The 12772-nt window shown below is 44.1% G+C and overlaps 1 protein-coding gene across 1 annotated transcript in view; it reads right to left on the bottom strand.

Annotated features, from left to right (window-relative positions):
- The window catches only part of bnc2 (basonuclin 2), a 166704-nt gene that overhangs the window by 92157 nt on the left and 61775 nt on the right, over positions 1-12772 (bottom strand). The window lies entirely within an intron of this gene.

Below are 12772 nucleotides of genomic sequence, written 5' to 3'. Positions count from 1 at the left end.
TACTGTTGTGGATGTGAAATTACACTTTAGTTTGGCAAATAAAAACAAAAACACTCCCCCAAGCTAGCTGGGTTTTTCAAAGGGTGGGTCACAAGCTGAAAAGGGTTCGCAGACCATCTCAGCATTTTTTTTGTCAAATTAATAATATGGGCAAGGCTGATCATTTTTACATAAGAATGTGAATGCCTATGCTCAATGCACAGATGCATGTGAAATATCACATTTTGTGACATGATTTACATTCCAATTTTTTAAAATTTGTTAGCAATGCAAATTTTTCAGATAAATGTGTCTTATTACCACAGAACTTGAAAATGAAATAAAAGGGGGCGGGGGGTGCAGAGAGAAAGAATCAATAGATTTGTTTTATACTGATAAAAATCTGCTGCCTTTGTTTGACTTTCTGTGACTCTAATGAGAGACTAATGGAACCCAGGCAGCAGTCTGCCACCAGCACAGACCCCCCCCCCAACCCCCCACACACACAGAGGTTCACAGATTTTAATTAAGAAAAAAATGAGGAAGAGGTTCCATTTTAGCCAAATTGGTCCCCACAGCAGCAGCAGTCAAAAAGAGAGGAAAGGGTAGGGGGGCGTGCATACACACACACACACACACGCACACACACACACACACACACACACACACACACACACACCAGGGCATAGATGTATGCGACTTAGAGTGGGTCACATCTTCAACAATGAAGACATCCCGTCTGCCGCGCCTCCTCCTGATCTTCTTTCCCGCCACCTTTCGGTGTAAATCTGTTTTTCCGGCGTCATGACAGAAATGACCTGAGTGCACCTCCCAACCGAGCCTCGTCACCAAGGCGAACTTGGAGTCAAAAGAGAGCAAATTGCGCCTGAAATTGCACATCAAAGCTGTTTTGTTTGTGTTGCGCCCGGCTGGTGAGAATTGTTGAAATCGCCCCAATTGCATGAGAGCAACTATTTTCTTTTCTTAGCTATGCATTTGTCTTGTAGCTTGATTGTGATCGGTGATAGACTGCTTCATGTATTCACCTTTTGAGAAAATGATCATCTGGCCAGAACTCTGACCTAAATCTAATAAAAAAAAAATACCATTCTTGTGAATTACGTTAAAAATGAAGCACACGTGTCAAGAGGAGAAATTTGAAAATAACCCACCCTGACACATAATAATTTGACCGTTCGAGAAAGCGTGGCCAGAACCCAGAACTAAAGTTGATTGAAATCCAGAAGGGGTGACCTGAAGGGGGCATGATGCCCTTACAATCTGACAGTCTAGGAGTGCTCCTGCCACGCCTTTCAATTAGAATTTCTTTTGTGTGTTTTTGTTGTGGCGTCACGGTGAACAGCTGGTTGGCACGTCCGCCTCCCAGTTCAGTTGAAATCCGGGCTCTGATCTTCCTGTGTGGACTTTTGCATGTTATACGTTCTTCACACATTCCATCAGTTACAAAAGTAGTTAGTCCCAAAAACAGAACTGAAGACTAAGCTGTCATTAAGTGTGAAAGTGTACACGTCTGTGAGTACTTGCGTTTCGTTCCAAAGATATTTTCAAATGTATTTTGATCCTTATATCCGGCGAACACAAAAATCTCCAAAAAGAATATTTGCGTTTTCTTTTTCAATTACATTGCAAATTTTCAAATGTTTAAAAAAAAAATAGAAAAAAAAGTATTATGATTGGGGGTTTTTTTCTTAGTAAGCCCTGATTTAATTTATATGTCACGGTATTTACCAACATGATATTTCACTGGAAGTATACGGCATGTAACAAACAATACGTTCAGTTTTCAAGAAATTCGCCTGCCGAGTGCACATTTAATTTTTCAATTCACTTGTGCATGTTGCAATTTAATTCTCACCACAAATCATTTCCAGTACTGTTTTATTTTTTAACATCTGATAATTTTAGCAATCTCAGCAAGAAATGTGTCTCCTGTTGTCCCTGCAGTCTTACTAATGTAAAACGTCTAATGCGTGGAACTTAATTCGATAAAATGACAATCTGGAGGCTGAGATCCACAATTTCTGCATCATGTCTCGGAAATGTACTTCCTTGCTTTTTTTTTCTTTTTTCAAGTGGCACTCTTGTCTTTCAAGGCAAGCTCGGTGCCGCAGCATCTAGTTAACAGCTGTCATTTGTGCACTCGCCTCGGATGCTGGTAATGGCGAGGACAAAAAGAAAGTGAAATAACGGACAAGTTTGCAAGGAAAATGACAAGATGCTGCAAGACGACGTTAAAAAAAAAAGAAGCAAATACGACGGTTTCTTTTTTAGAAATACTAATGGAAAGTACGGGGCGGCCCGGTAGTGCAGTGGTTAGCACGTCGACTTCACAGTGCAGAGGTACCGGGTTCATTTCCAGCTCCGGCCTCCCTGTGTGGAGTGTGCATGTTCTCCCCGGGCCTGCGTGGGTTTTCTCCGGGTACTCCGGTTTCCTCCCACATTCCAAAAACATGCATTGCAGGCTGATTGACCGCTCTAAATTGCCCCTAGGTGTTAATGTGAGCGCGGATGGTTGTTCGTCTCTGTGTGCCCTGTGATTGGCTGGCAACCGATTCAGGGTGTCCCCCGCCTACTGCCCGAAGACAGGTGGGATAGGCTCCAGCACCCCCCGCAACCCTTGTGGGGATCAAGCAGTTCGGAAAATGGATGGATGGATGGATAATGGAAAGTGCCACCGCCTGTCGCCCAACCCCCCCCCCCCCCTTATCCCCCACCACCCTCGGGGAAAGGGTCCATGACCAAGACCGTATAATTAACTAGCGGCTCAGCTACGGATCAATTACCAGACAAGCAAGTGATAGGCGAATCAATGCAAGATCATCAGCCTCGTTATCAGTGTTGCAACTCATTAGAGGAAAAGTGTGGTAGAGAGAGAGAGCTAGATGATATGGGGATGGGTGAGGTAGGAGTCGAGTGGCTTTTGTTTTTTCTCTCTCTCTCTTTTATTTAATTTTCATTTTTATTTTTTGGGTGGCAGCGTGAAGCCCGTAAAGACAGTGCGTAGCCGGCTCCGCGGCAACAGCCACTGAGGCTTGTATGGATCAATAGAAGAGTGGCCGTGAGGTTAAAGCTCTGCCACTGCATCCTTACTCCCTCGACACATGAACACACAAACACACTCTGACATGACAACTACACCTCTGTAAAAAGTCTGCAGCAGCTCAATGGTCTCATCTAGTCTGATAGTTTCTTCTTCGGAAATGAGGGTAAAAGATTTTGTCAAATTCCGAATCGTACCATCTGAAAGATGATTTCTGCCTATGAGAGAAGTAACACTTGATAAACACAAACACTGACTCCAGCAAATATTTTTTTTTGGGGGGGGGGCAACTGGTTGTACTCAATGGCTCAGGGTTGCGACTGTCTTTGAAGCGCAAATTTTTGTCAACCGCGAATGAATTTAGGGGTGAATTAGTTAGTTTGAAGCGCCTTCGCTTGAGTGCCGTTTAAACCGAAGCAGGACCACATGGCTTTGGGCTGCTACCGTCATTTTGCTAATGGTTTTATCTCGTCCACTGTGAAACAAGTTAATTAGTTTGAAATTTTGTTCAAACTGCCTATGCTCCCAATGCTGCCTACACCCAAATAGTAGTAATGGATCCAGGGGGCTACTTCCTGTGACCACACGCACACACACTACTAAGAACTACGATTACTAAATACCAAATAGCTTAGAAAGTGTTTTTCCTTAGAGGCTTCCACTAAGTCACACAAATTCATCTTTTAAATGGCCGATATATTTTACATGTAGATGGCATCAAAAAAGAGGAACACAATCGAGAAAAGTTCAACTGGTCTTGCATGATTTCTTTAGCTAGTCAGCCAATCACTTAGTTAGCCAGTTAGCTAGCCAATCTGGAGTGTTTTTTCTCAGCCCAGGGGCTTCCACTAAGTCACACAAATTCATCTTTTTAATGGCCAAAATATTTTACATGTAGATGGCATAAAAAAAGGAGGAACGCAATCTGAGAAAAGTTCATCAACTGGTCTTGAATTATTTCTTTAGTCAGTCAGACAATCACTTAGTTAGCCAGTTAGCTAGCTAATCCGAAGAGTTTTTCCTTAGCCCAGAGGCTTCCACGAAGTCACACAAATTCATCTTTTTAATGGCCGAAATTTTGTAGATGGCTTAAAAAGAGCAGCAACGCAATCTGAGAAAAGTTGATCTTCCGAGTGAAACACTTTCACACGTTCCCTCTTTAGTTCACTCAAGTGGCACCTGGTCCTAAAGTGGGAGCCCGTGGCTCAGGGCTGCTATTGTCTTTGACTTTTGGCTAATATTTTACGTCAACTGCTTTCACGCAATTATAGTTAGTCCGCTAGTTAGTTCGAAGTGACGTTCCTGAGCTCGAGTGCTCGCTGCCTCGATCTGAGGGGGGGCACATGGCTCAGGGCTGGTACTGTCGGTGACCTGATTTAAGCGTCACAGAGATGTTCAGAGGCAAATACGTCTGCACTGTGTGCATTTCGTCCATGTCACAAGGCATGGCGTGTCGATCAGATGGCACTGGGATAGAAGTGTCACTGTTTGCCGACAGAGCCGCGGGGCATCACATGATGGTCGCTCGCTTGTGATTGCGGGCGAAGGGGAAAGAGCACCCAAAGGTCTCACCGTAATGAGGCGCAGCCACATGATCGCTGGGATCCGCTAATGAGTACAACTTCTCTCAACGACGTAACTCAACATATGTGGAAGAATTTGATGACCTTCAAATTTCAAAACATATTCCTGTTTTTAATGCAAAAACGGGGAAGCACGTGATTATTCCTTGACGGTCAAGTTCAAATAGAATGAAGCTTTGAATGGTTTCTTTTGGCAAGCACATTCTGTTGACTCAAACTTACAGCCCCCTTGCTCCTTCAAAACCTTTTTATAAATAATCAAATAAATATTAACGTTTATTATTACGCTCGCAGACCAAAAACATTTAAGTGAAGTTCATTGAAGGCTAACTTGTCCATGTTTGTTTCTCTGCACGGTGAACACAAAAAGGTTTGTGCACCCCTGTTCAAATGGCAAGTTTTAGTGATGCGAAAACATTGAAATATTATCATAGCAAATCTTTTTTTTTTTTGCTCACCCGTATTTTGAAAATCTAAACCCGTGCCACCTATTCCAAAAAAAAAAAATCTTTTTAGTTCATTGTTCATCTATCCATCCATTTTCTGATCCGCTTTACCCTCACAAGGTGTCGCGGGAGTGCTGGAACCTCTGCCAGTTGTTTTCGGGCAGTAGGCGGGGGACACCCTGAACCGGTTGCCAGCCAGTCGCAGGGCCATCATGATCGCGAAAACGTCAAATATACCTCTACAACCTATTTAAATCAAATGGTGAACAAAAAAAAACTTTTTTCAAGTGAAAGCAATTGCCTGTTCTTGTCATCTTGTCGGCTTTTCATAACAATTGTCTGGCGACCAGTTTAGGGCGCTTTGCTGTGAGCCTGGCGAAAAGAGAACATGAAAGAAAGGCTTCGTACAGTTTGTCTCGCCCTAAAAACTGAAATGGCCTTTGACTGGCAAAAAGGTCGACGCTGTTCTCAAACTTTTTTAGTGGATGAAAGACGTGATAATGAGGATGGAGACAACGTTGAGGGAGGGAGAGGAAGAGTCGGAGTTCCATCGCTTGCCTAATGACCGAGGCGCATCCTCCCGCTCGTTCTCCCTCTTTCCTCCCTCCGCTCACACTTGGGTAATTCTCCTCTAATCATCTCCACCCTCATTTTACTGCCCTCCGAGCTCTCCCTCCCTCCCGCTCGCCCGCCCTCCTTCTTCTCTCCTCACCTCATCATACGGGCCTCCACCTCATCGCCGCCTCGCCTCCATCCCTTCACTTCTGTCCTCTCCCACTGACCCGTACTCCCCCCCCCCCCACCTCACCCCAACCCCAAGTCACAGGGCCTTGTGTCTCTACCTGCCAGCCTCCCTGACAGCCCCCCGTCCCCCTTTCACCGCCATGAGAGGAGACCGGCTGACCATCCGGAACGCCGCCGTGGCAACCCCTGCCAGCGCCCCCTATTTCACACCCATCTTCCCTCCCCTTTGCCTCCAACAGCAGCCTGATCTCCTCCCTTAAACCACAGAGAGTTTGACAAAGTGCTTCTTTGCACTTCTTCTCTTTCTCTCATTACTTCATTTCAAACTTAATGTATTTATTAATTTTTTAAACTTTAACCTTCTTCTGCTCTTATGTCAGTCCAATCCAAGGTATGCTGTCCGTTTAGTAGCCCAAAAATGAGCCCGACAAAGGGAATCTTACATCTAGCACCACCCTACATACAAACTCGGATTTTGGATCGACAATTTTGTCCCTTGTTGTTCACAGAGAAATCGAGGAAAATGAGGAAAAAGTCCACATCAGAATGTTAAAGCTTATTCATTGCACCTGTCCACAAAGTTTTACCGGCAAGTGATTGAGTAGCTTTTTGCGTTGACTGCGAGCCCGGAAATTCATGCCGACTGTGGCATTTTACCCTCTGAGGCTTTGTGACAAAAAGTGCCGTGGCGTGTATGTGCAGATGTGTCGTCAGTGAGGGGTTGCTGGAGGGGTGGATTGCGGGCAACCAGCTGTGCGTGCTTGCTCCGTGGTGAGCTGGTGAAGTAATGGGAACCACACATTAAATACGGGGCCCAACTTATTGTGAGTAACAGGGAAGTCCGCGACTGCTTTTGATATGGCCAAAACAAGTGACCTCACGCAATGCCAGGAGATGTTCCAAAAGATCTGTGCGCCATCTGAAAAAAAATAAATATCACCCCTCCACACCCCCCAAAAAAAAAAAAATAGAATGCAGCTCTGCTGGGATCGAGAAGGAGAAGGAGGAGAAACATGTGGGTTACATTAGGCGGCCGAGTATTTATTTATGGCGCACACGACAAGGAACATAACCGCTGACAGCACAACAAACACTCTGGTGACTTGATGATGCCTCAATAAAGTTTAATGTCACACAAACCATCCTGATGTTGTAAAAAACAAAAAATAAATAAATAAAACATAACGATCGCTGCTTGATTTATGATGAGTAAAATAAAGGGAGGCGATAAGCTGAGGAAGAAGTGCTTTCATTCCGTTTTGCATGACGGTCCGGTTGGACCACAACAAAGCCCGAGTCAACTCAAAGGAGTCCATCTGAAAACCGAAACGATCTCACATCATGACAATTTAAATAAAAGTACGTCAGTGATTCGACGCAAATGTATATCACAAATTGCGCCTTTGTAATGGATGGATGTCATGAGTTACCACATAAGATAATTCTTGCGTTATTTTGAAAAACCTTTAAGTATGTAAGAGTTTTATTTATTTGATTTGATTTTTTTTTTACCCAGGCCAGTTATATAGAGCAGAACAGCGTAGACGGCTACGGTATTTCATTTGATATTTTACGGTATTTCATTTGATATTTTACCGAACTTTTGATCCTGAATCACGCATTTCCTTCACCGCTAAATCCTTAGCATTTATGAGCTACTCTCCTGTTCCATCACAAAAAACAGTATAAATATATATATATATATATATATATATATATATATATATATATATATATATATATATATATATATATATATATATATATATATATATATATATATATTCATTCATTCATTCATCTTCCTAACCGCTTGATCCTCACTAGGGTCGCGGGGGGTGCTGGAGCCTATCCCAGCTGTCTCCGGGCAGTAGGCGGGGGACACCCTGAATCGGTTGCCAGCCAATCGCAGGGCACACAGAGACGAACAACCATTCGCACTCACACTCACACCTAGGGACAATTTAGAGTGTTCAATCAGCCTGCCATGCATATTTTTGGAATGTGGGAGGAAACCGGAGCACCCGGAGAAAACCCACGCAGGCCCGGGGAGAACATGCAAACTCCACACAGGGAGGCCGGAGCTGGAATCGAACCCGGTACCTCTGCACTGTGAAGCCGACGTGCTAACCACTGGACTACCGGGCCGCCCTATATATATATATATATATATATATATATATATATATATATATATATATATATATATATATATATATATATATATATATATATATATATATATATATAATACATCGCTGAAGGATCTTGGCGGTCTAATAAAAACAGCTTTAATGATCTAGCAAATAAAATAACATGCTTCATAATTTGGCGGTAGCCATCACAACGTTGTCGTGATTGAAAAAATGTGAGACGCGTTACAATGGCGAGTCACAGGCCAAAACAACAGGTGGTGCTATTGCATTGTGCTGTTTTCCAAAACTGCCAATCAGAAGCAAGAAGAAAGACGCTTGGTGGAAAACATCAAACGAAAAGGAATTTTTACAGATGGACTCGGAGTTTGGTGATGCACGTTTTAATATTCAGATATTTTGGGGTTATGGGACGGAGACGTACAGACAAAGCGAGTTACAACACTTCAAATATTCGGTAAGGTTCAGGAAGGGAAGAGTCCAAAACAAAATGCAGTGCGGCTCATCCTCTGGCTTTCAGATGTCACGGCTGCCGATCGGCTTTCAAACGTCACACAAATTCCATCTTCTTTGTTTTAATATTATTATTACTTTGCCATATAAATCACCTGTACTGTATGAGACTCAGAAAATAACTAAACTATGACAAAATCAATCCATGAAATCAAATAAAACGAGCCCCAAACTGCTGATTGCTAAATACGGGACTCTCTTCAAACCTGCCGTTGTTTTAAAATAAAAGTTACGCTAAAGGCTCATACAGTGCACTCCGCTTAATAGAACACCATTGGGCCGAAGCGCTTCTGTTCTACTAAGCGGGGTTTCTATTAACCGGAGACACTTTATTAGGTACACCTTCCGACACGTCGACGACCAAGTTATGCACGCAGAAAAACCCCTGCTGACGAGTTAGAAGAGATATTTCGACTGTGGACGTCCATATCTTTAATCAAACAACAACTTTAATCAACTTCAGTCAAACATCTCAAATCACGAGAAAAATTTCGTTACTTTTGTCTGGAAACAGGAGTCCGTAATTTTGCGGTTGACTTCCCTCTCAATGCGCTGGATAAGAGGGAAGTCCTGGAAACCGCGGGCGTACCTTCTGAGAATCCGGCAATGCATCGTATCGTCTGAGTATGTCCTTCTTATCCGCAGGTGATAGCCCTCGTCTCTTGAATGAAGTTGAAGCCATTGTGACGTGCGTGTGTCTATGTGTGGAGTGACGCGTGCTACCTGTTACTGTATACGGCTAGAACTACCGCGTTTTCTCGCGATAGCGGTACAGTATCGCGATAGCTACACTTCGAAAACCACTAGTTTACAATGGTCATTGCTTACGGCCTGTTCTATTAAGCGGAGATCTGTTCTACTAAGCGGAGTATCTTTATAGGAAATTGCATTAGGCAAATCTGTTCCAGAGCCTTTTGCTCTATTAAGCGGATTACTCTATTAACCGGTGTTCTATTAAGCGGAGTGCACTGTATTTGTGTCCTGAGGTCCAAGAAAAAGCTCCATGAGTGCAGAAAGGGGAACGTTGGAGTGGAAAGCTGAAATAACGACAGTTTCGCCATCAGGTTTCAATTACAAGAGAGGGAGCGTGGGTTAAGCGAACATCAAGTGGTATTAAAATATATCGGGGGTCACTGGCATTTGGAGGCTTTGTTGAAAGCTCTCGTGTATTAACACACGCTTGTGCGCCGCCGAGCTGCGTTATTTGATTATTGCGAGTGTAGTCGCAGATTTGGCGTGACGGCTTTTCGCTTGACACTCGTCTAGGAGCCACCTCCACGCAGAATAACCTATCAGCATAAAATGAGTGATTGCAGAAGCTTATTCAAGGCTGGTTCAGTCCCACAAACATGTTGATGAAATCTGACAACCCAAAGGCTCAATCCCACAACCTGAACGTGAAGGCACACACCAAAAATAAAAATGGGTATCTGAGGACAGAGACACCAGCGACATCTCACAAACTCACAATGCAAACACAAAAGCTGAACCCGAATACGCACGACCCAAATCCTAAAACACAACTTGAAACCTACGACAGAACCCGCTAGGAGAATTAAGACGCAACCTGAAGACTCAATGGCACAACCCTAAACTGCGTACACAATCCCGACCCAACAAAGAAAACAAAAAAAACCCCGCCACAAACGTACGATTGCCGGATGTTTTTAAATTTAGGCCGTCTCAGAAACGTTGCCCGGCGCGTTTAACTCATTCACTCCCAAAGACGTTTTTAAACGTCTTTTCAGACTTGGTCCAGAATTGGCTGGTACTGAATGAGTTGATAAGATTTTCTAACGTTGGCAGTTCCCACCGATCCTGAACCTCACATAGTCCTCCTACGATTCTTTGTGTGTTAACCGTTCTGTCTGTCCTCGTTTTAGAATCTGTCCTCCGTCACGTCTTGTTCCGTCAGCCCCTCAGAGGCCGACCGATGGCATCGGCATCCCCAGAGGCGACAGACATAAAGGGGCTGTGAATGGATGGATGGATAGTGAAGGGGACGAAACCGGCGGCTAAATTATTAAGTGACACGCCGCTGCACTTTCAGACACACACACACACTCACACACACACACACACATACAGTATGCGGCGAGAGGGTAAAAGCATTAGGACATTTAGCCCCCTGAATGCACCCGACAACTCCACTACATGCTAACTCGCGTCAAAATCATCAAACTGGGCCTGGGGCTCTTAAAATTTTTACGCCATGGCTTGAAGGGACGTTGAGGAGCCTCGGAGGCTTTTTCCGAGAGTGAGTGGCCCTGTCATCGCCGCCATCGTCGCCGATAAATAAGTAACGACGCTAAACAGCATCGCCCGCAGAGTTGACAGCGCCAAGTCACTGTGAACATCAGCGAGCCGACGCGTACGCGGGTGGGTGGTGGGCGGCAACTCTTGCTCGAATGTGCTAAAGTGGGCTTTTGTTCACTTAGGTTGCACCTGGCCTTGATTTCCTGACGACAAGGCTGAAGCACACCAAGGCCAAGCTCCTCTTTAATTTGCCACATCAGGAGACTTGGATGAGGGGCCATTTGACTAGCTTTGGACTCCCGGTACCGTGTTAAGGCTAACAGGGAGCCGGGAACACAGGCGCCCAGTTTTACTTAGTGGCAAACAGGATTACACAAGAGAGTGGATCAACGTTCGCGGTGGTTCTAAAACTGGAGTCTCTCGACTCCCGGGGACCGTGTGAGGGTCGGTAGAATCATTTGCAATAACTTATAAATTATTATTTGGCTAATCCTGTGCAAAATACACATTGCTGTTCCTTTCAGATTTGAACTTTTATGGTTTGTGGAAGTAAATATCGTGGAATGTGGATTTCATGGCCGAATTGGAGGATTGGCTCATCCGTTCAAAACTCTCTCTGCCCTGCAAAAATGGCTACTAAACCTGTCCCATGCAATGTTTGGATGGGAAAGTTGCCCCTGCCAACATGGCCACCACATTGAAGCGCTTTTTAACCTGCTCTAGTCGACTGTAAAGGCTGTTTATCTATGACGAGAGATAGAGAGCGAGAGAGAGCAGCACGAGCCGTAAACGAGACCACTCTCTGTTTGTAGATGATGTCACAGTGCCGTTTAACTTGCGGTTCTATTGTATGAAAAACAATTCTATTCTTTTAAGCTTTTTAATTGAATGAAACAAAAATAGATATACTTTTTTCCAAAATGTTTTGAGCGTATGAAAAAAGGAAGGGCGTTGTCTTGAAAGAACGTTGGACTTTTAATCACAAGCAAAGCAAAAAAGGCAATTGATCAGATGGAAAAAAAAAACCTCACAATTTCCATTAAGTTGTTTTTAAATGCAGCAAGGTCCAAAAATCACCACAATTATAACCTTGATTTAATTTAGTTTCTGAGTCGGTTACTAATGTCATTAATGCTTTTTTTTCTCTCCAGCGTGGTAATGGGAAATCAAAACATTTTAGCAGAAGTTTAAAAAAAAGTATAACATAGGACTCAATGCTGCTATGACGTGCTCGATGCAACAAAAAACTTTTGTGTGCCAGTGAAGGCCCTTCATTGTGTGTGTGTGTGTGTGTGTGTGTGTGTGTGTGTGTGTGTTTGTGTGCGTGTGCAGCTCCGCTCATGGCAAAGCCATCTAATCGCAAGTGGAGACTCCTTTAATTAACACACAGAAGAGGGTCCCGAGGGGGGGGGGGGGGGGGGGGGGTGAGCGGCGCATGTGTGACGAGTTCCTTCGCAGCCAACCTGCGGGACGCACGAGCCTAATCAGAGCCTTTTAAGTCATGCCATGCTCGTGCCGGAGGATTCACCCAAGACGCACTTTTTTTTCTTAGTCGGAAAAAAACGAGACAAGCCGAGGAAGCCCGTTTTGCTCTGGAGAACCAAACAACGTAGGCCCTAAAAAAAATTGAGTAAGACAACAAACAATTTGAAGTTACGGTTATTGTAAAACTGAGCAAAAAAATGTAGCTATGTGGAATGTCTGTCCATTCATTCATTCAGTCATAAAAACAAACTAGTCGCTCGCTCAACTAAATAGCAGAAGGTTGTTTCGTGTGCGCCGCTGACTCACTCATACAATCACAAATCGAACGGCAGCCCTGTTAGATTTGCCATTGGCGGTCAGCGGAAGAGGATAGACACCCGCGTCTGCTTTAGCCTACGAAAGTTTTTTGCCAAACTAGATCCTAACGCACCATCGGAACATCGCTAAGCCTATCTAAACCCAAGTTCGTGGATACATCATATGTCACCAGGGCAAACGTGCTTGCCGTGCTAAGTGCTAGCTGCTACGTCGCTCGCAGAAGACTTATTTTTG

The sequence above is a fragment of the Hippocampus zosterae genome, chromosome 13 (assembly GCF_025434085.1).
Source record: "Hippocampus zosterae strain Florida chromosome 13, ASM2543408v3, whole genome shotgun sequence".
Lineage (NCBI taxonomy): Eukaryota > Metazoa > Chordata > Actinopteri > Syngnathiformes > Syngnathidae > Hippocampus > Hippocampus zosterae.
Note: the sequence above shows the minus strand (reverse complement) of the source record. Positions and strands in the feature narration are given on the sequence as shown.